Raw genomic sequence first — 23,230 nt, forward strand, 5'->3', positions numbered from 1 at the left:
GGCTATTCATAGTAACTTGCAGCTCCCTCAGGAATTCCCACAGACTCCCCAGAGCCGACTATTGTCTCCCCACCCTGCAGCAGTGGCCTTTCACAGACCCAGGGATACACACGCCATCTCAAAGCGCAAAATGCTCTGCAAGCCATCCATGGGGTGCTCACCAAAGAAACTACTGGAAATTGAGAGGAGGAAAAACAGGCAAGTTGGGAAGGTAGAATAAGATTTTCCAGCAGATTAACTATTTATTTTTAGTTTCACAAAGCAGATACACTTTGTAATTGACAAATAAGCCATAGAGTGCCACGCAACATGAAGTCATATTTCTTTTTCTTAAAGGCAGGGCTAGGTATGCTCTGAGCATCTCTCTCATAGAACAGCTGGCTGTACATGTGAATCACAAACATTCAGTTGTAAAACAAAAGGGGTAGCCAAGGGTGACTTTTTTGTTTTCTCTGATAGTTTCATTGGACTGAGGTGGTAGCTAATATCATCTCGTATCCTCAGACCATGAAAAGAACATAAGGAACTCTGTGAAAGTGTAGAGTGAGCTTTCCAGGCAAGCATCATATTGTTCTCAGATAATCAAATTTGTCAAATTGTTCCCAGTGCCTTAGAGCTAAAGGGTAATACTTAGGACCACAGTAAACAAATCCCCAGCCATCTGCTCTGACAGCTGTTGGACCTTGAGGACGAACTTGTATTCCCAGAGTATTTCAAGAGCCCTTAGGCACAGAATTGCACTAGAATGGTTCGAACATCAAGTGGCCAAAGAAAGATTAAACTACCACCAGCCCTGGGATGTGTACTCCCACCTAGAGGTGTCCCAGGAATGAGCAACAGGAGCAAAATTCTCCCTTTGTTCATCAGCCTCTGAACATTCCAGTTTCTGTGTCATCTGGATATTTTCTCAATACCTTCAGCCTGGCCTTAAAAATCAATGCAGTTAGTGAACTGCTTAGTTGAAACTGAACACATCTATTGATGCAGAAACAAGAGCTGTGCACTTCCAGCCAATTTAAAGAAATCTTCTTGGATGATCTGTTCGATTCTGTGCCTCTCAAATGTAAATTATTTCTATGAAATTATTTCTATGAAAGTTGTTTGCCTTCACAAGTTAGTTTTTGTGTGCCAATTTCATTAGGCCAATTGGGTGTCATAAATGATGTTAGAATAGGGTGATCAATCAACCCAGTTATGCTGAGACTGTCTCAGTTTTAAAACTAGAAAATTCAACATTCTCTGAAAGCTCCCATTCCTGGGCAAATGAATAGTTAGTTGTTTTACCAAGTAATTTCCCTTCCAAGTCAAAATGTCCTACTGAGCTTGAAAGTGTAGCGACTTAATAAAGTCTTGAGTTTCTGAGTTTAAAATCTTAGTGGGGCACACATTAAAAGGGGTTCTTCTGAAAGTGACAAGGGGCTTACCTGGGGAGGTCAGTTTGTTTTGAAATTATCCAAGACAAAAAGGACTCTTTGTGACATCTGATGGGTGGGGGAGCTCGGTGTCCAAGTATACCACACTCAGTAACCACACATAGGTATTTAGTAGTAGTGTTTTCATCTTTCTTCCATGTCTTCCATTTCTGATACAGAAAAAAAAATGCCAGACAGAGTTTTATAAATGTTCTCTTGGGACATTGCACATTTCCACTCGTACACTTTTATGCACTTGGGAAACATGTGAAAAGAAGGTCAGATGAAAGAAATATTTAAATTATGTAAGCCTCTCTTACTACATTCTTAGAAGATCAAAGCCATTTTGTGCATTAATGTTTTTCCATATCTAAACTTTTATATTTGGCTTCATTTATTCCACTCAATTTGACCCAACTCAGTGCTTTTTAAACTCTAATGTGCCAGTGAATCACCTGGGGATCTTGTTAAAATACAAATTCTGATTCAGTATGTCTGGGGTGGAGCCTGAGATTCTGCACTTCCAACAAGCTCCCAGGTGATACTGACGTGGCTGGTCTGAGGGCCACAACTTGAGTAGCAAGATTCCAGGGGACTATAACTACATTTTCTTTACTCTCAGGAAATTTCTAAAAAGAGGGAAGAAAAAATATTTTTAAGGGATTGGAGAGAAGAAATTGTGCTTTATATTCCCAAAAATAATGCCTGTTGGAACAGTGAATACTGTGTGTTTTAATGTAAAACACAAATGCACTTAAAATTGACCCAAAACATCAGACTGCCTAGGAAAGGAAGGAGGAAGGAAGGAAGTAGAGGAAGTTAGAGGGTGTGGCCATTGAATGTCTGTGGCCGGAGGGAGTCCGCTCTTTTCTCAATCAAAGGTACTTACCTTTTCTTCTACCACTCTCTTTCCAGGGACATCAATAGCCAGGATTCCCCTTCCAAAGGTTGCTGGAAGTGTGAGCAGTAATTTGGTTATGAAGCAAGAGAATGTTTTATTCTCTTTCAATTGGTTGTGAGAACCCTACAAAAAGATCCATTAAAGATGAAAAATGAAACATGCTCTGAAAAGCGTACCAATCTTTTCATGTTCATTATAGTTTATTGTGTTTCTGAAGACACAAAAACAGATAATGAAATACATAAGTAGAAGAGGAAATATCATTAAGTCAAATGCCTGACAGAAAATGGATTATACTAAAACACACACAGTTCTGATAGCATTTTACAATAAAAATTGTTTATGTGACTCAAGGATTTCTGTTGCTCACACAGCTCTGGTTGACACATATAGGGACAGAAAAGAAATTTGGGATTAAATATTTTAATTATTTAAGAAGAAAGTGGGTGTGCCTCAGAAATGGATGACATGTTTCCCCCAAATTACATCAGTCATGACCTTGGGAGAGTTTATATCATTTTCCCTGAAGAGGAACATCAAATGTAGCTGATTACATGGTCACTAAGCACCCCCACAAAACAAATCTTTCAATGTATGTTTATGTTCCACGGAAAATGTGTAGCCAAGGCTCTAACCAATATGACTTATATCTACTGCTCTTACAGGAGTTTCAGGCTGAAAGAGGAAACCTTTTTTTGGAAAAAGTCATCAAAGCAGAGGTGGCCCAAATTATGCTCCATGTTTCTTTGCGTTTCTACAAAGGAGGAGCATGTAATTAGAATAAATTGAGTTCAATATTTTTCCTTTATCTAGAAGCTTTCTTCTGTTTAATTTCTCCCGTATTTTTGTTTTGAACAGCTGGCTGTTCATAAATGGTTCCCTATGTGTTTTGATATGATATCCTCAGAGATGCTCTTAGATTGTGAAATCCTAGTGAGTGGAGCTGTTTATTTGCTCATCACCGAGACAGGTGGTCTCTCAGGCCAGCAGACAGTTCTTTAGAGAGCAGTCTCTGGGCTGCAGCTTTGACTCCAGATGGGTGAAAACCTCTCTGTTATATCTTAGGCTTCACTTCCTCTCTTTTTTCTTGGTATGGCTTTGTGGGGGCTGATGCTAGGAAGGACCATGAAGGAGGATCAGTTTTGTTTTTCTGCCTCTGCCACCTTCGTGTTCACAGCCCTGGCTTGGCACAATGCACATACCTCTAGAACATTGTCACCTCTCATCAGATCTACAGATTGGGTGCTTGCACCGGTGGAGAAGCCAGCTCACAGGCAACAGGAATGGTTTTAAGTGTCCTGCCTTGTTTCTTTTTCTGGAATTTGCTCAGACATTTGCATAGATTTACATGATCTATCCATTTATATATACTTTGGGCACTTAATCTTGCAGCTACCTATTTCTTTTTTTTTCTGTTGTTTATTATTTTATACTTTTTGTTAGAAGTCTTGACATATGTTAGATTTTTTAATATATATATACTTTATGTTCTAGGGTACCTGTGCACAACGTGCAGGTTTGTTACATATGTACACATGTGCCATGTTGGTGTGCTACACCCATTAACTTGTCATTTACATTAGGTATATCTCCTAATATGATTCCTCCCCCCCCACCCCAAAACAGGCCCCAGTGTCGAAATGAAGGCAGAAATAAGGATGTTCTTTGAAACCAATGAGAACAAAGATACAACATACCAGAATCTCTGGGACACATTTAAAGCAGTGTGTAGAGGGAAATTTATAGCACTAAATGCCCACAAGAGAAAGCAGGAAAGATCTAAAATGGACACCCTAACATCACAATTAAAAGAACTAGAGAAGCAAGAGCAAACATATGCAAAAGCTAGCAGAAGGCAAGAAATAACTAAGATTAGAGAGGAACTGAAGGCGATAGAGACACAAAAAACCCTTCAAAAAATCAATGAATCCACGAGCTGGTTTTTTGAAAAGATCAACAAAATGGATAGACCGCCAGCAAGACTAATAAAGAAGAAAAGAGAGAAGAATCAAATAGATGCAATAAAAAGTGATAAAGGGCATATCACCACCAACCCCACAGAAATACAAACTACCATCAGAGAATACTATAAACACCTCTAGGCAAATAAACTAGAAAACCTAGAAGAAATGGATAAATTCCTGGACACATACACTCTCCCAAGACTAAACCAGGAAGAAGTTGAATCCCTGAATAGACCAATAGCAGGCTCTGAAATTGAGGCAATAATTAATAGCCTACCAACCAAAAAAAGTCCAGGACCAGACGGATTTACAGCTGAATTCTCCTCTACAAGCAGGAGCTGGTACCTTTCCTTCTGAAATTATTCCAATCAATAGAAAAAGAGGGAATCCTCCCTGACTCATTTTATGAGGCCAACATCATCCTGATAACAAAGCCTGGCAGAGACACAACAAAAAAAAGAGAATTTTAGACCAATATCGCTGATGAACATCGATGCAAAAATCCTCAATAAAATACTGACAAACTGAGTCCAGCAGCACATCAAAAAGCTTATCCACCATGATCAAGTGGGCTTCATCCCTGGGATGCAAGGCTGGTTCAACATATGCAAATCAATAAATGTAATCCAGCATATAAACAGAACCAAAGACAAAAACCACATGATTATCTCAATAGATGCTGAAAAGGCCTTTGACAAAATACAACAGCCCTTCATACTAAAAACTCTCAATAAATTCGGTGTTGATGGAATGTATCTCAAAATAATAAGAGCTATTTATGACAAACCCACAGCCAATATCATACTGAATGGGCAAAAACTGGAAGCATTCCCCTTAAAAACTGGCACAAGACAGGGATGCCCTGTCTCACCACTCCTATTCAACGTAGTGCTGGAAGTTCTGGCCAGGGCAATCAGGCAAGAGAAAGAAATAAAGGGTATTCAATTAGGAAAAGTAGAAGTCAAATTGTCCCTGTTTGCAGATGACATGATTGTCTATTTAGAAAACCCCATCATCTCAGCCCAAAATCTCCTCAAGCCGATAAGCAACTTCAGCAAAGTCTCAGGATACAAAATCAATGTGCAAAAATCACAAGCATTCCTATACACCAATAACAGACAAACAGAGACCAAATCATTAATGAACTCCCATTCACAATTGCTTCAAAGAGAATAAAATACCTAGGAATCCAACTTACAAGGGATGTGAAGGACCTCTTCAAGGAGAACTACAAACCACTGCTCAATGAAATAAAAGAGGACACAAACAAATGGAAGAACATTCCATGCTCATGAGTCGGAAGAATCAATATCGTGAAAATGGCCATACTGCCCAAGGTAATTTATAGATTCAATGCCATCCCCATTAAGCTACCAATGACTTTCTCCACAGAATTGGAAAAAAATACTTTAAAGTTCATATGGAACCAAAAAAGATCCCGCATTGCCAAGACAATCCTAAGTCAAAAGAACAAAGCTGGAGGCATCATGCTACCTGACTTCAAACTATACTACAAAGCTACAGTAACCAAAACAGCATGGTACTGGTACCAAAACAGAGATATAGACCAATAGAACAGAACAGAGTCCTCAGAAATAATGCCACACATCTACAACCATCTGATCTTTGACAAACCTGACAAAAACAAGAAATGGGGAAAGGATTCCCTATTTAATAAATGATGGTGGGAAAACTGGCTAGCCATAAGTAGAAAGCTGAAACTGGATCCCTTCCTTACTCCTTATACAAAAATTAATTCAAGATGGATTAGAGACTTAAATGTTAGACCTAAAATCACAAAAACCCTAGAAGAAAACCTAGGCAATACCATTCAGGACATAGGCATGGGCAAGGACTTCATGACTAAAACACCAAAAGCAATGGCAACAAAAGCTAAAATTGACAAATGGGATCTAATTAAACTAAAGAGTTTCTGCACAGCAAAAGAAACTACCATCAGAGCGAACAGGCAACCTACAAAGCGGGAGAAATTTTTGCAATCTACTCATCTGAGGAATTGAACTCAACTCTGCACCAAGTAGACCTAATAAACATCTTCAGAACTCTCCACCCCAAATCAACAGAATATACATTCTTCCCAGCACCGCATCGCACTTATTCCAAAATTGACCACATAGTTGGAAGTAAAGCACTTCTCAGCAAATGTGAAAGAACAGAAATTATAACAAACTGTCTCTCAGACCACAGTGTAATCAAGCTAGAACTCAGGACTAAGAAACTCAATCAAAACCGCTCAACTGCATGGAAACTCAACAACCTGCTCCTGAATGACTACTGGGTACGCAGCTACCTATTTCTATTTAAAGTCATAATTTCCCCCCACATTTTCCTGATCACGTTCAACTCTGCAGTCTACGTTGCTGAGAACATTGTATCATTCATTCATTGAACAAATATTTGAGTGCTTTCTATGTGGCAGTCATGGTAGTAGGTGCTGGGGTGCAATACTGAATAACACAAAGTCCTTGGCTTCTTTTGTTCCAGTAGCAGAGTGGAGAGACAGTCAGCAAACAAATAAATCAATAGATATGAACTATATTAGATGGTAATAAGTCCTAGAGAGAATGTACAAGGTAAGGAAGATGGGAGTGCTGTAGCGGGGTACAAGTGTTGCTCTTTTACATGGAGTAGTCAGGGAACTTCCTATCTGGAGCTACCACTTGGGACTGTACTTTGTACAAGTTCATGGATTGCTTTTCTCCTCATAGTTATTATAGGTTGTGTTGCTGTGAAAATTTTCTGGCATATAGGATCAAAGCACTTGATGAAGAGGGTGCCCATTTTTGAAATTGTCCTTTGGGACTAGTTGTAGGCCTTGATAAGGCTGAGATTTTAGCAGCTCCATGGAGGAAGTGAGGCAGTGAGTCATATAGCTGTATGGGGGAAGAGTATTTCAGGCAGGTGGAACAGCAAATGTGACACTCTGAAGCAGGAACAATTTATAGTGTGTTAGAGGATGGGGCTAGTGACTGGAGCAGGATGAATGACGGGGCAGGCATGGGAGGTGAGGCCAGGGGTGGAGGAGGACCCATCACAAAGGGTCTTGGAGATCATTGTAAGGACTTTGTCTTTCATTTTAATAGAAACAGAAAGTCAGTGAAAGTCTTTGAATTGAGAATTGATATGACCTGATTAGTATATATTAAGGATCATTCTGACTGCAATGTGAAGAACTGATATAGGGCAGATAAGAGTGTAAGCAGACAATGATGAGGCTATTGCAATTGCCCAGGGGAAAGAATATGGTGGCTGGACCCTTGGGGGTAGTAGTGGAAGTGATGAGAAATATTAATTCTGCTTTTGGGAGAAGTCTTTTATATGATTCCTGAAATCCATTAGCTTCTTGTGCAATGTGGTGAAAATCCTCTTGCATACGAGGTGTAGTTCAACAACTAGTATCCCACAGAAAGAATGGTGGAACTTCAGAGTTGGAAGGGGTCTTAGAAGCAGGACATCTAGTGGAGGAAGAGTGAAAACAGAGATACTTGGTCTGATCTTCAAGCTTGTGTAGGTCTTACATTTTGATAGAGGGGGAAAGGAGGAAATTGATGCCTCAATAAATGCTGATTTATCTGGAATTCACAGTGGTCCCAGGCTAGGGAATCTAAAGGCGGAGACTGCATCCTAGTGTGAGACAGCACAAAATCTGAAAGCTCCGATCTCACTGAGTTCTCGCTTGAGGCTATTTCAACCTGTCACACAATGCGGAGATTACCTGCATCCCAGGGTGCATAAACCTAGCCTTGACTACATTTCCAATGGAGAATACTTGTCATTTTAAGGTAATTCACCATGATGTTGGATAGCTCCAAGCATCTGGAAGATTTTTGTTTGTTTTTGTTTTGTTTTGCTTTGTTTTTGTACAGAGCTGAAATCGTTCTCTTCTACCCATTCTGCCCTCTGCAGCTAGGCTGGCCAGTAAAGGCAGTGCAGGAGTATTGGTTAAGAGTATGGTTCTGGATCCAGATGGTCTAGGTCAGGATCCAGGTTCTTTGTGAAATTGAGCAAGCTGATAAACCCCCTTGTGCCTCAGTTTCCTCAAAAACAAGGTAGTACCTATAAAGCACTTAGAAGAGGACACAGTACAGAGATGGGGTCCAAAATATAATGGACCATTATATTTTCTTATATTGTTATGAATATAAGAATCAGGCCCATATTTGAGCACCGCTCTCATGAGTCTCTGCTTTTCCTGTAATTTGCCTATTCCTATTAAATTTTTTTTTCTCAAAAGTAATTTATTCAGGTATATGGTGACCTTTTGTCCAACATTTTCCATTTTAAATAGTTTATCCTATCTTTTTATTATTATTATTATACTTTAAGTTCTAGGGTATATGTGCACAACGTGCACGGGCAAGGACTTCATGTCTAAAACACCAAAAGCAACAGTAACAAAAGCCAAAATTGACAAATGGGATCTAATTAAACTAAAGAGCTTCTGCACAGCAAAAGAAACTACCATCAGAGTGAACAGGCAACCTACAGAATGGGAGAAAATTTTTGCTATCTACTCATCTGACAAAAGGCTAATATCCAGAACCTATAAAGAACCCAATCAAATTTACTAGAAAAAAACAAACAACCCCATCAAAAAGTGGGCAAAGGATATGAACAGAAAATTCTCAAAAGAAGACATTCATACAGCCAACAGACACATGAAAAAATATTCCTATTAAATTTTGTAGTCCTCTCATGACTCCTGGTAGCAGTTATCAATGAAATTAACAAAACAAAGGGTTTGGTGTTTGCCCTGGGGCAGCAAGAAAAGAGGAATTGCTGATAACTGGTTTTGGGTTCAGGCATTAACCTGAACCCAAGTTGTTGGTTCTCTGGCATTTAAAGGTTGACCCCATCTTAAATATAGATCCATAAGCCCCATTTCATTTGGTAAGCAGTAGTCCAGGATGCAGCAGAGTAGTGTGGTTGAAAATCTAGGTTTTGGAGTCTGATTTTTCTCATTTGACTCTAGTTTTGACACTTATTCTATAACTATGGGCAACTTATTTAATCATAATAATATATTCCTTCAGTCTATTGTCGAGATCAAATGAGAATATATTCAAAGTGCTTTGTACAATGTAGGAGGTCAAGAAATACTATGAATAATTTTAAGTTATAGAAATGAATTTCTAAAACAAAGTAATATGGTTTGGCTCTGTGTCCCCACCAAATCGCATGTTGAATAGTAGTCCCCAGTGTTGGAGGTGGGGCCTAGTGGGAGGTGGTTGGATCATGGGGATAGATTTTTTCATGAATGGTTTAGCACCATCTGCTTGGTGCTGTTCTCATGACAATGAGTTAATTCTTGCAAGGTCTGCTTGTTTAAAATTGTGTAGCACCTCCTCCTTCGCTCTCTCTTGTCTCTTGTTCCTGCTCCCACCATGTGAGATGAAATTTGCCTTCTGCCATAATTGTAAGTTTCCTGAGGCCTTACCAGAATCCAGGCAGATGCCAGCATCTTGCATCCTGTACAGCCTGTAGAACTATAAGCTAATTAAATCTCTTTTCTTTATAAATTACCCAGTCTCAAATATTTCTTTGTAGGAGTATGAGAACAGACTAATACATAAAGTCAATTCTTAGAAATGACCATGTTCAAAAGTAATGCAAGCCACATTCTCTGGGCTTCATAGTGCATCTTAAGGAGGAGAAGAAGAAATGAATATTAAGACTTGCTGCTCCTACCTTCCTGGCAAGTGAAGGTTTCCAGTGCTCAAGGAGGCTTACTGCTAGAGCCGGGTGGAACTGATCTCACATTCACAAGAAATGTAGGAGACTCTGAAGTCGGCTTACCCTGACACCCACTCATCAACTGAAAATTTAAAATGTGCTTGAACTGGTTATTTTGTAGCAGATAGATTTTTTAAATAATTTTTTTCTTGAATACAACAAAATACATGTCTATTACAGAAATGCAAGAAAGTATAGAATAACCCAAAGAGTCAAAATGCTGCCTCTGCCCAGAAGTTGCCCTTGCAAGGTTTTGCACAGCACCTTAGGTGGGTGAGCAACATAAGGCAGGGCTGTGTCTTTCTGGCCTAATCCCAAGACCCTAGAAGGGAACGCAGCATTGTAGTACAGAATAGTGATTAGTAAAGAGTGGCTGAATGCACAACATATAATCATGTCTATAAATACATTTTTACCCCCACCGTGGATAGAAATTGCCAGATAGATTTCTTTTCATGGTTGTTTCACTTAATTAGATCCTTTTAAATATTGAATTTAAAGCCAGTGGTGAATATAAGTAGATCCTAAATGTACCAAGAACACAGCTTTGTGTTTTGTCCATGTGGTGGTCCATAACCCAAGAAGTGTCCAATGGGCTTCTCTCAATGGATCCTGAAGACTGACTAGGCTGATCTCAAGTAAGTGGCTCCCACCCAGAAATCCCTTCTCCTGAGTTTTTTTTCTTTAACCCCACTTTCACTCATTTGGAGAATTTTACAAACATTTTGGATTTTGGAGAATTTCCACTTCCCTCCTCTACATTCAATTTTCTTTCTAAGATAATGGGGTACCATTTATTTTATGCTTGCAACAAGCCCGATACTTTGCTAAACTTCAAACTGATATCATCTCATTGAATCCTCAGAACAACTCTGTGTTGGCTGTCACCATTCTTACAGAAGAAAAAGCAGAGGCTATGAAAGGTGCAAAAACTTGCCCAGAGTCACATGGCTGGCAAAGGGCAGAATCTAGTTCAGGTCAGTCTGACTCCAAAGTCCATGCTTCAACCACCTGGATATACCAACATCAGAGTTTATGTTTAATCTTGAATATTGTTCTCTATACTTAGCTTTATAAGCATGAAGCTATTATAGTACCTTCAGCAGAATCTGAAATGTCAAACTAATATCTGGAGTGGATGTACCATAATTTAAATACTCAATCTCTTGCCCCTCCTTGTTAAACATGTAGGTTGTAGAGAATATCAGAGCAGAGATGCCCAATATTTAAAACTCAGAGAGGGTCAGGAAGAGCATCCTATTGTGGAACTCCAAGAGTGAGGTGGTGGGCAAAGTAAAAGCCAGTTAACATAAAGGGATCACCTGGAAACCGGGTCCTGGGCATCTTGCAGCTTCCTAGAACCCAACATGTGGTTCCCAGGAAATTATAGGAACACTGAACAAGGAGGCTGCAGAAGGGCAACAAGAAAGGTTTGTGTTTGCATTTTCCCACATCTGGTTTTTGCCCATCTGAACGCGTCATAGGGCTAAATTACAACGTACATTACAAGGGCTTGACCATCAGAGCCTTTTTGGGGTGTAGAAAGGAAACATCCAATCCTGCTTTGCTGCTGGGCCTCTCTCTCTCACTGTCTCTTTCTCCCCACTGCACCCCCTTTCTCTGTCTTCTGAGGAATCTGGAGGATGACTAGTAAGGGGTAAAAGAGGCTCATCTTCCTCTTCCTCTCACTCCCAGGATGCTGGGTCTTTCTGCCCTCAGAAACCCTTGGACGCTGTCAGTGATTGTTAGAGAGAGACTGTTTGGGCTGTGGCTTCAGACACTGCCCAAGGGCAGATCGCTGGACTCCTAGCCCGACCCCTGCCTCATGAACAATGAAGACCCTTCAGCTTCTTCCCTCAGCTGTCTCGGGGCCGCCCCGGGTGAGGTGGGGGTGGGCGATCAAGTGAACCCCAGCTCAGGAGGGCACAAGGAGGGAGGTAAAATGGCACGGTTAAAATCAGAGTTTTTTTGAACCCTGGGTTAAATTTCCAGCCCTGCCATTTATCTGTGCAACTTTGATTTATGTTACTTAACCTGAAAGAACCTCAGTTTTTCTATCTAGAAAATGGTGATGATAATCCTTAACAAAGAGATGCTGAAAGGATGAAATAAAATGGAACCATTGTGCCTGTCAATCAGTACATGTTGGCTGATATTGATATTGTCAGCTTCAGCGTACAGAAGAATTATATTCTCTCTTCTATTCTGTAAAATGCTCCTGACTATTTTGATGTAATTTTCTACTTAGTTAAACTGGTTCATTTTTGCCCGGATGGGTTAATTTAGTAACCCTCCCTTACCCACCCTTCCCAAAAGCTTTTGTTCTTCTAGGTCCATGGCTTGGAGAAAGGAGACATAGGTCCTTTTTGTTTGAAGGATACTGGGGCCTGAGGTGACCCTCAGGTGACCTGTTCCGGCCAGAGAATCTAGCTAGAGAGAAGGTTGCAGGAGACACAAGAACCTTTTGTGACTTTTTTTGTTTGTTTGTGAAGATTTAAAAGCATGTGTTATTCTTTGTAGGATGTGTATAGAAGCTATTCAACACTTGCAGGTGAATGATGAGATACTCCTTTTTCAGGACAAGAAATTCCTTTGGCATTCTCATTTTTTCACTCTTAAGAACCCAAGAGAGAAAAGTATGACTCTGAGAGGCTTGCAAATGGGAATTAACACCATTCTATGATCTGTGCAGTTGTTATTTGCAATACAACACAAGCACAGAGGATGTAGGGGGCGAAAAGGAAGTATAACCAAGGGACAAGATGGTAGTATATTTTCTCATGAAGAATAGAAAACAATTCTCCCCTAAAATCGGATTGAGACAGCTAATTGGAGCCTTTGGAGACACCACTGATGAGACACTCAGAAGAGAATTACTCCATTTTGCAGTTCAGTGTGTTTAGCATCTTAGACTGACCTAATTTCAATAAAACATAATATTATGAAAGAAAAAAGTTATATTCCAATAGTAGGAAGTGATTGTAGGGTTAAATGGTGCCTGTTTGGTAAGTGCCTGCTTCATCTTTTTATTCATTTAAGCTCCTCCACTCCCTGGCACTCACCCTATTTTTACTTTCAAGGATAAACTCTGACATTTCTCCTGTGACTAGAGTAAGTCATCCTTTTTCTTTCTGGAATTTGGGTTCAGAAAACTGCAACCCTTAAATTTTAATAGAGACTGTTAGGACAAAACTGGAAAAAAATTAAGGTGATGAATTGTTTCTAGAAATGATTTGATTTAGGAAACTTTAAATTACCAAGAATATTCATGGTTAATTATTCTAGATTTGGTTTACCCAAATCTCAAAATTAACTGTGCATATGGTTTGCTTGGACTGACACATGTTGATGATGTTTAAGACAAATAATCCCTCAAAGCTTAGAATCTATTTTTACTTTTTCCCCCAAATTAGCATTTAGCCTTTGAATACATTTTGTTTATAGTTATTTAAAATTCCATGTAAGTATATAAACTCCCACTTGCTCTCATTTCATTTCTCTGCCTTTTTCGCAGGCAATTTTTACATGAAAGTTGTGTCACTTTTAACAACCTAGCCTTATTTTCTAATTTCCCTGTAATGGTTTTGTGTTCTAAGTTTAATTTAAGAATGGATTGCTTACATTTCACTTACAAATCTCCCTTCTAATCACTGTTATTAATACCACAATTTTGTTGTAATATCTGTAAGAGCACAAAATGTGTCCTCTTAAAGATGCATTTGCCAACCGCTGACTTGCATACATTTCAATTACAACTCTCCCTTGTAATTATTATTATTAATATCACAATTATTATCTAAATATCCATAAGACTGCAGAAGGTGGCCTGTCAAGGGCGCATTTACAAACAGCTTTTTCAGTTTCCTCTTAAGAAAAATGTGCCAGACTTTATCTAAATTCAACCTCCCCTACGATTTACATTAGACAACGCACTCCATCAATAAAACCATCAAAATGATCTACTGCATTGTAGACAAAAGTTATTGTGTCAAGTTGACACTAATCAGTTAATTCCAGTAAACCTTCAGATAAACAAAAGCTTGTTGTCTATTACTGATGTGTGTGATGGGCCTCTTGTATATCCTATGGTTATGCCCATCTATAGAGATGTATTTGGCAGACACTTGCCCTGAGGCATCTATATGGAAACTGAGACAAGATCTATAGTTAATGATGTTGACCCTGACTCCCCCAACAGAGACTGAATTCAAGTCCTCATAATATCTTGACAGCTGATATGTATATTGTGCTAATAATATTAACAATTACTATGCCACTGGGATTCCCCAGGCCCTGGCTTTGAAAAAAAAAAAAAAAAAAAAAGCTATTTTAAAGCTTCTTTCCTCATATGAACTAATTTCCTTGTTTATACCCATCATTACCACTTTCTTCCCATTGAGACAAGAATGTGTCTCTAAGCAGAGAAAGGCTTTTCTTAGTAAAGGTATTTTGTATGAATAAATAATGCTGTGTGAGTCCATCAAATTCTGGAAGGGGTTAGCAATACCAGCGATGATCTAAGGAAACATTTTAGTCATTTCCAGCTCAGGTTGGGCTAGTAGAAACCGAGAGAGCTAGCTTCACATTGGTGTTGTTGATATTGGTCAGAAGGAGGCATTGAGAATGTCAATAGGCCCTGCCTGGTGTGGCTCTCCTTTGGACATAGGCGGACAGACTGCCAACCCCTGCTTGGCATGACTGGGTGGCTGAGGCATCAGAAATTGCCCTTGGGGCTCCTGAGTTAGCTGCCCAGCCTTGGAGAAAAGTGGAGGAACTGAACCAGATCTCTTCTCCTCTCCCGGCTTCTCCTTCCTTTGCAAATATTGGAAAGGCCAAGGCAGGCTCACAGGCCACAGAGAAGCTCAGGATGAAATGTTGACAGGGGGCACTGTTAAAAATTAAATTCTGCCCTATTTTGTGTACCATTCTTGTGAGTCACATTCGTGAATAGTAGCGAGAGATTTAATGATCGCATATTTTTTATCTTATTTCCCTTCAGTCGATGGCAATTTTTTTCTGTTAATGTCAACTTAGAGCTCAAAGTAATTTAGTAATTGATTCTAAGCACAGCAGTTAGCCAACGGCAGCTCTCCATTTGTGGGGAATATCTCTGCTAATTTTATCCATCAGAATGAGATTACCATGCTAATCTCTCCCATCCTCATCTCTTGGTCATTTGGGACATGCTGATGCAAATGACTTATTAGACACAAGGCCTTCGTCCATCCCCAGTATCAGAGAAAGATGAAAGGAAGCCAAGATAAGGATATTTCAATGCCCTTACAGACACAGATGGTATGCATGCCTAATACTAAAATGATAATACCCTAAACTGGAAACTCAAATAAAAACGAGTTATGACAAATGAAAAATACAATGGATCAAAATATATTAAGTACATTGACAGGGAAGAACAAAAAGAATTAAGGCAGAACAAATGCATCTGGGGACGTGTAATTGGAAACTTAAACATTCATTGAGCCAGGGAAACCTAGAAAGTCATATGTCAGGTGGAGGGAGGGGGGTACCGTTAATGAGATTAAGTGGAGAAAACCAAAATGGCTGTGCTAACAAAAAGATTGAGGCTGTGTCTACAGACACAATCTGTTCGACTGTTTTCAGTGAATGACTGGTTACTGACCAAGTTAGCTATTGGTTGCTTGTCTGATTCAATTAAAATGCTCAAACCAATGTGAGCGTGTGTGGTAAAAATAGCCTGAAACTAGTTTGGGTTACATATACACAATAGGGTATTGTATAACACAATGGGCTGAAAGGCCTTCCAAAGACATTGCTAGCAAATGGATACATTTTAAAATGCTTTGCTTTATGAAATAGCAAAATACTTAGGCGAAGTTCAGAAAAAAAATAAGTTTAAATACTTCAGGTAAGAGGGGGTTTAAAGAAAGAAAATAACTAATAAAGTAGCTGGGTGAATGTTTATGGACACAGAAAACACCTCAGAGAGATGGGGTGTTTGTTTTAATACCCCTTAACACTAAGGATGTCTGATGTGAGATCAAAAAATGAAAATCTTGGTGTTAAGCATATAAATAAATCCTATCATTAACTCTTCCATGGAAGAAATGAGAAATGGACATTATGGTCATTTTATGTTTAAAGAGCCAAAACTCATGCCTGTAATCCCAGCACTTTGGGAGGCCGAGGCTGGCGGATCACGAGGTCAGGAGATCGAGACCATCCTGATTAACACAGTGAAACCCCATCTCTACTAAAAAAAAAAAAAATGCAAAAACATTAACTGGGCGTGGTGGCGGGCACCTGCAGTCACAGTACTCAGGAGACTGAGGCAGGAGAATGGCATGAACCCGGGAGGTGGAGCTTGCAGTGAGCTGAGATTGTGTCACTGCACTCCTGCCTAGGGGACAGAGTGAGACTCCGTCCAAAAAAAAAAAAAAAAAAGCCAAAACTTTATTACCAAGGAAATCAAAATATATCATAAAAATTCTAGAACAAAATGATTTCCAAGTTTTAATCATTGCCTCAATTATTTCAAATGTCATATACATATATATATATATTTTTTAGACAGAGTCTTGCTCTGTTGCCCAGGCTGGAGTGCAGTGGCGTGACCTTGGCTCACTGCAACCCCTGCCTCCCAGGTTCAAGTGATTCTCTGCCTCAGCCTCCTGAGTAGCTGGGATTATAGGCGCCCACCAGCATGTCTGGCTAATTTTTGCATTTTTAGTAGAGATGGGGTTTCACCATGTTGGCCAGGCTGGTCTTGAATTCCTGACCTCAAGTGATCCACCCACCTAGGCCTCCCAAAGTGCTGGAATTACAGGTATGAGCCACCACACTCGGCCAAATGTTTTATATTCTAAAGCTATTATATAACAGTAGCAATAGCCTAAAAATAGGGCCAAAACCCCTCAAATGCACGCTGCTGTCTCATACCCTTAACCTCAGACTTGATATCATCCCCCCAAACCAGGATTTTCTCCTGACTTTTCTTTTCTCATTAAAGTGGCACAGGTCCCGAGTTATCTTTAACTCCTCTAAGTCATGGCATTATCTTGGAGTCCTTGTCATCATCCTCCTACCACACAATTGCCAAATCATATAGATTCTAGCTCTCCCCATGGTTTCCATCCTCATTGTCAATTCACTTATTTGAGTCTTTTTTCTAGCTCTGTCACCTGGGCTGGAGTGCAGTGGCATGAGCTCAGGTCAGTCTCCCAAAGTCATCTGGGTCTTCATCCATTCTTGTCTACATCCTTCTCTGAGCCTGCTCTTCTCAGCCTCCCCTCTGAATCATCATCCATGCTACTGTCAGATTACTCTTTTTGAAAGCATGCTTCCAGATTGGGCTGGAACAACTATAAGGCAAGTGGAGAACTCCCTTAGGGTGTCAACGTTATGAGGGTAAAAACTCAGTAATCGGAATCAATATTGCTCTAAAGAAATATTTTTAAAAATCAAAATGAATGCAAAAGTCATCCATGACAAACAAAACATCAATATTTAAAATAAAGAACAGGATCCAACCCTACACTTTTATAGCCTCGCCTCACTTGCCTTACCCTAATCCCATCCCTGGTTTTAATCACTTTATTTACAAAAATAGAAAAGAAGAACAGGAGGTTGTCTTCTGGTTGTGTGTGTGTGTGCGTGTGTGTGTTTCTTTTTTGAGATGGAGTCCCGTTCTGTCACCCAGGCTGGAGTGGTGCGCCATGTTGGTCAGATGCTGTTTTGTTTTTTTTTTAATATTGCATTATAATATTATTTAACTTGATTATTGAGTTTTGTGGCATGCTGTACGTAGCTGACCCTAGGCCTACCCATGCTCAATGATTCGTCTCATCAAGTGCCAATTCCACATCCTGGCGTTTCAGGGTTTTTTAACACAGAGATAGTATGGTTTAGCAGTTAACTTCATGGACGTTGAGTCAATCCTAAGTACAAATCCTCGCTCTGCTGCTCGCTAACTGTGGAGGGCACAAGCTTTTGGCCTTTCAGTTTCCTTATCTGTAAATGAAGATTAAATACAGTTTACAGAAGACATTGCCCTATTTTCCCAGTCTTACCAGTCCACTGCCACAAAAATATTCAACTCTTTATAAAGTGTTTCTTATGTTTTCTCATTTAAGCCTAATGACCACCATGTTAGGGATACACGATGCTGCCCCTCCAGCCTAAATCTCCTTCCCCTTCAACTTCACAAGTTAAAAGATATTAACAAACTTAAAAAGCCAGCTTTAAAACCACTACTTGTATGAAGTCTTTCCTAAGTTCCCCACAACCCTGCAACAACAACAGGTGAATATTCAGGGCCTACCATGCAGCAGTCATTTGGGATTCAATGGTAAACATGACCCCCAAAAAAATGACATAGTCAAATGGCAAAAATGAACAAATAAACTATTAACTATTAAACATGTCAAATAATTCTAATGCATTATAAGAAAATCAATATGATTATATTTCCATTAAGTATAATCAAATTAATTATAAAGTACTTAAAAATAACTCCAGGCTGAGGAAACAGTACATGCCAAGGTCTTGAGCCATAGGAGCTCAGATTTTGCACTCATTGTGCTTGAAGAGCTGAAAGAAAGCCCGTGTGAGCTGAGGGGAGAATGGCAGGCTGCAGTTCTCTTTGAACACAGGGGTCACTTTCATATCTATTTCTTATAACAATTATCTCCCCCCACTTTATATTCTGGTCAATGGTACCCTTGTCTTGTTCCAGTATTAGAAACAGTTAAGAGCACGGGTTTCGTAACCAGAGTGTCTAATTTAAATTCTGTCTCCGTTGCTTATTAGTTAAAAGACTATGGACAAGTTTTAACCTCTCCAAACATTATTTTCTTGAATTGTAAAATAGGAGTGATAATAACAGAACACACTTCAAGGGTAATTGTGAAAATTAAAAGATGAATGCATGTAAAGCATCTATAATAATACTGGTACAGAGTGAGTGCTATGTCAAAGTTAGTTATTATTATGATTGCCATAACTAGTCTGTAAGTGGCCTGGCACAGTGGCTCATGCCTGTAATCCCAGCACTTTGGGAGGCTGAGGTGGGTGGATCACCTGAGGTCAGGTGTTTGAGACCAGCCTGGCAAACATGGCGAAATCTCATTTCTACTAAGAATACAAAAATTAGCTGAGTGTGGTGGTGCATGCTTGTAGTTCCAGTTACTTGGGAGACTGAGGCCTCAGTCATTTACTTGAATCCAGCAGACAGATGTTGCAGTGAGCCAAGAGAGCACCACTGCACTCCAGCCTACGTGACAGAGAAGACTGTGTCTCAAAAAACAAAACAAAACAAAAAACCTAGTCTGTAAGTTCCTCTAGAATTGCTTGTCTTTGCATTAATACAGCAACTCACGCACTGTTTTACAAATAGTAGACTCTTTAAAAATGTATATTGAATCTAGTCACAGGTAGAACAGAAGACTGATACTTTTTTTTTTTTTTGAGATGGAGTTTTGCTCTTGTGGCTCAGGCTGGAGTGCAAAGGTGTGATCTCGGCTCACTTCAACCTACGCCTCCCTGGTACCAACTATTCTTTTGCCTCAGCCTCCCGAGTAGCTGGGATGACTGATACATTTTTTTGTAAACATCAGTGGCTAGATAATTATAATAGAGGTTTAAATTCTTTATTTGGTAACTTCTTTATCTGTTCTTTCCTTTCTTACCAACCGAAAGAGATTATCTGTAAGGAGGACTCAGGCTGAAATAGCATTTAGCAAGGGCCACCAGCATACAAGCGTCTAACGTCATCCTGAAACCCACACTACTCAAAGTTAACATTATCTTTTCTTCATTTGAGACTGTTTAAGAATTTAACCTATGTCAAATGACAATTTTGCAAAACATTTTGCTGATGGAGCTAGTCTGAGACTTTATATTCATTTGCTTTAGGAGGTTACAAAAATTTTCCACCCTGACAACAGGTTTTTCTCCACTAGGAGGGCTGTTATAGAACATTTCTTACCATGGCCTTTGATACAGGAGCATAAGTGTGTATGATCCACCTTAGACAAAGCAGTTTTGATCTTGCAGATAATCTGGGATCTTAAAGAATATATAGGTGACGCTTGAACAACAGGAGGGTTAGGGTACCCATGCCGCATGCTGTCCCAAATACACCATATAACTTTTAATTCCTTAAAAACGTAACTACGAATAGACTACCGTTGACCAGAAGCCTCACCAGTAACATAAACAGTCTATTGACACGTATTTTGTATAATGCTGTATTCTTCTAATAAAGTAAGTTAGAGAAAAGAAATTGCTACAAAGAAAATCATAAGGAAGAGAAAATATGTTTTGTATTCACTAAGTGAAAGTGGATCCTGGTAAAGTTTTCATCCTTCTCATTGTCACATTGAGTGGGTGGAGGAAGAAGAGGATGGGGAGGAGTTGATCCAGGGATGGCAGAGGCAGAAGAAAATCCACATAAAAGTGGACTCGTGCAGTTCAAACCCATGTTTTTCAAGGGTCATTGTGTGTGTGTGTATGTGTGTGTATATGTGTATGTATGTGTGTATGTGTGTGTATATGTGTGTGCATGCATGTGTGTGTGTGTAATGTGGTAGCATCTTTAATGAAAAGACACAAATGTCAATGGGAGCCACATAGTAGAAAACAAGCAACTTGAAAATATGAAAATATTATTTACAGATGTTTTTATTGCGAATCTCTGGGGTTGATTATCTCTCTTTACATACATATAGTGTATAAAGTGTGCTATTTTGGTTATTTTATTATTTTTATTTTTTAAGATGGAATCTTGCTCTGTTGCCCAGGCTAGAATGCAATGGTATGATCTCGGCTTACTGCAGCTTCCACCTCCAAAGCTCAAGAGACCCTCCCACCTCAGCCTCCCGAGTAGCTGGGACTACAGGCGTGCACCACCACCCCAGTAGATTTCTGTATTTTTTGTAGAGATGCGGCTCAGCCATGTTATCCAGGCTGCTCTTGAACTCTTGAGCTCAAGGGATCCAATTGCCTTGGCCTCCCAAAGTACTGGGATTACAGGTATGAGCCATGGCATCCAGCCACTATTATTATTTTTACGTATTTTGGAATATTTTGTTAAATTGGTCTTCCAATAAATCTATTACTATATTTTAATTTGGGAAATCATGTTTTAATATTTCCAAAGCCATTTCTTTTTAAACTATTCCATCTCTATATAACTTTTTCACTATGAATCCAAGATCTCTGTGGATTTTTTTCTAGTATTTGGAGTCTTTCAGTTTTAAAAATTTCATCTTCTTACTCTTCACATACCTATTTCTTATTTTATGTTAACTTTTCTGTTGTTTTAATATTAGTGCTTTACCTTCAATTTTAGACTTTTTCAAATGTCTGATAAATGTTTTATCTCTTGATGGACTCTTACTTTAGAAAAGTACTGGCACAGAGTAAGAAGTAAACAAGTAATTCTTTTAAATTATTATTTTTAAATTACATTTTTGTCTTACAATAATAACAAAGTCTTGGTTATACAGAGGTTTTTCTTTACAGTGAGCATGAAAGGAGCTAACTCTTATGTTAGGGTTCATCCAAATGCCACAAGAAGGAAGGCTATTCTTAAGTTAGCAACACCCATACTAAATGTGCACTCTTCCCAGTAAGATTATATAACACAAGAGAAGAGAACCACTTTTTTTGTGACAGGTAAATTCCTGGCTTCTCTATGATCTCTAAATAAAGGCAGGGATGGGAAGTGTGAATGCATAATAGACTGTAAATGGCATTCGAGTTTCCAGTTAGTATTTCTGATTTCTGCTGCCACCTTTCTCTTTTCCTTTAACAAACCTGCTATTTCCAAGTCCAGAGTCCCTTTGGCTCCAAAGGCAACTCAGCTTCTTTGTCTTCAGCATCCTCCATTAGAAAGGGACTTTCTCCACTTTGAGTCATCCGTCTATAGTCTATCATCTACTTTGCAAACTCTAGAAATTGGTTAAAATTTCTCATCTGTTGAGCTGCTCCTTTAGTGTGAAGACATCATGCTTACTAATTGCTGTTCTGTTGATTTCATATGATTGGGAAATAGGAGTCTTATAAAAGCATGGGCTTTAGTCTTTTATAATACTCTAGAAGTCAATACTCTTTAAGAATGTTTAGGCCCTTAAATTTCTGTCATTTTTCCAGCTTCCAACCCATATTGTAGAGACCTGGAAAGAACATCACTCGAATTCTCACAATGAAATTTGAAGTTGGCTGGGCTAACATAAATCACAACCTTTTAAGTCTATTGTAGAGAAGAGGTCACAGAGCAGCCAACTGGTACAAAATCTTTGGAAATATGATGCATGTGGTGAAAGAAGAAATGTGATAGATAGAAAGGTAAGAAAAGTTCAGCTAGAACAGCTGTACGTCCATGAAAGCTTGGTGAGGGCTGGCAGGACGAGGTGAAACCACTGGGGGCTGAAGAAACTGGAGTCCACACCCTCTCGCATACTTGCACCACGAACCACAGTGAGTACTCAGAGAAAAGACTGGACAAAGTCCTGAGAAGTGACCATGTGGTGCAGACTGGGGATTGGGAAGAGTGGCTGTGCAGGAAGGGCAAGAAACCCCACACAAACTTTCCTCCCTCTCCACTACTCAATAAAACCTATTCTTTAGAATAAAGAGCAATGAAGAATGGTAGTCCTTAGGGTATTGGTGAAAACTCATTGCAGCCAAGAGAAGATATCAGGCTTAAAACACAAACAAACGAAAAACGGTTTTTTGGAAAGCAGTTGGATTATGCATTAGGCCCACAACTGCGGTCAAGGGAGGGGCAGCAAGACCAAGAAGGCTATAGTCCCCAGACCCAGGGTCATTCCTCCCAGTCAATACTAAGGCTCAACTACAAATTAGAGAATGCACCCACGTGACCACACCACACCATTAAGTGAAGAAGCTTCCGATTACAAGTAATAGCAGAATACTGTTGGGAGAAGGATAGAAGAAAAAGAGCATGTGAAGGGATTCTCTGAGGTTGCTACCAAGGGAGGGCCTAGGACTCAGCATTTGAGAGGCATTGCTCTGGAAAACCAAACCCAACTCCAAATACAAAGTATTTCTACAGGAATTTGAAGCCTGTGGTACCCTGGTGGTATCCATAGCAACAACACTACAAAACCAGTCCAACTCTTTACTATACCCAAGTGTTTTGAAACTCCTTTTATAAACAAAACCCCAAGTCTCCCATGTTTATCCCAGTTGCTTAT

At 39.5% G+C, this 23,230-nt stretch overlaps 1 long non-coding RNA gene across 1 annotated transcript in view; it reads right to left on the reverse strand.

The window, feature by feature from the left end:
• Window positions 1-217: 217 nt before the first annotated feature.
• Window positions 218-23,230, reverse strand: part of LOC139362214 (uncharacterized) — a 51,204-nt gene continuing 28,191 nt past the window's right edge. Inside the window, exons 2-4 of the long non-coding RNA XR_011620605.1 lie at window positions 2,302-2,436; window positions 1,425-1,582; window positions 218-926 (exon numbers count right to left, since the gene is read on the reverse strand). This is a non-coding gene — a long non-coding RNA (uncharacterized lncRNA). The remainder of the gene's footprint in view (window positions 927-1,424; window positions 1,583-2,301; window positions 2,437-23,230) is intronic.

The sequence above is a fragment of the Macaca nemestrina genome, chromosome 3, assembly GCF_043159975.1.
Source record: "Macaca nemestrina isolate mMacNem1 chromosome 3, mMacNem.hap1, whole genome shotgun sequence".
Classification (NCBI taxonomy): Eukaryota; Metazoa; Chordata; class Mammalia; order Primates; family Cercopithecidae; genus Macaca; species Macaca nemestrina.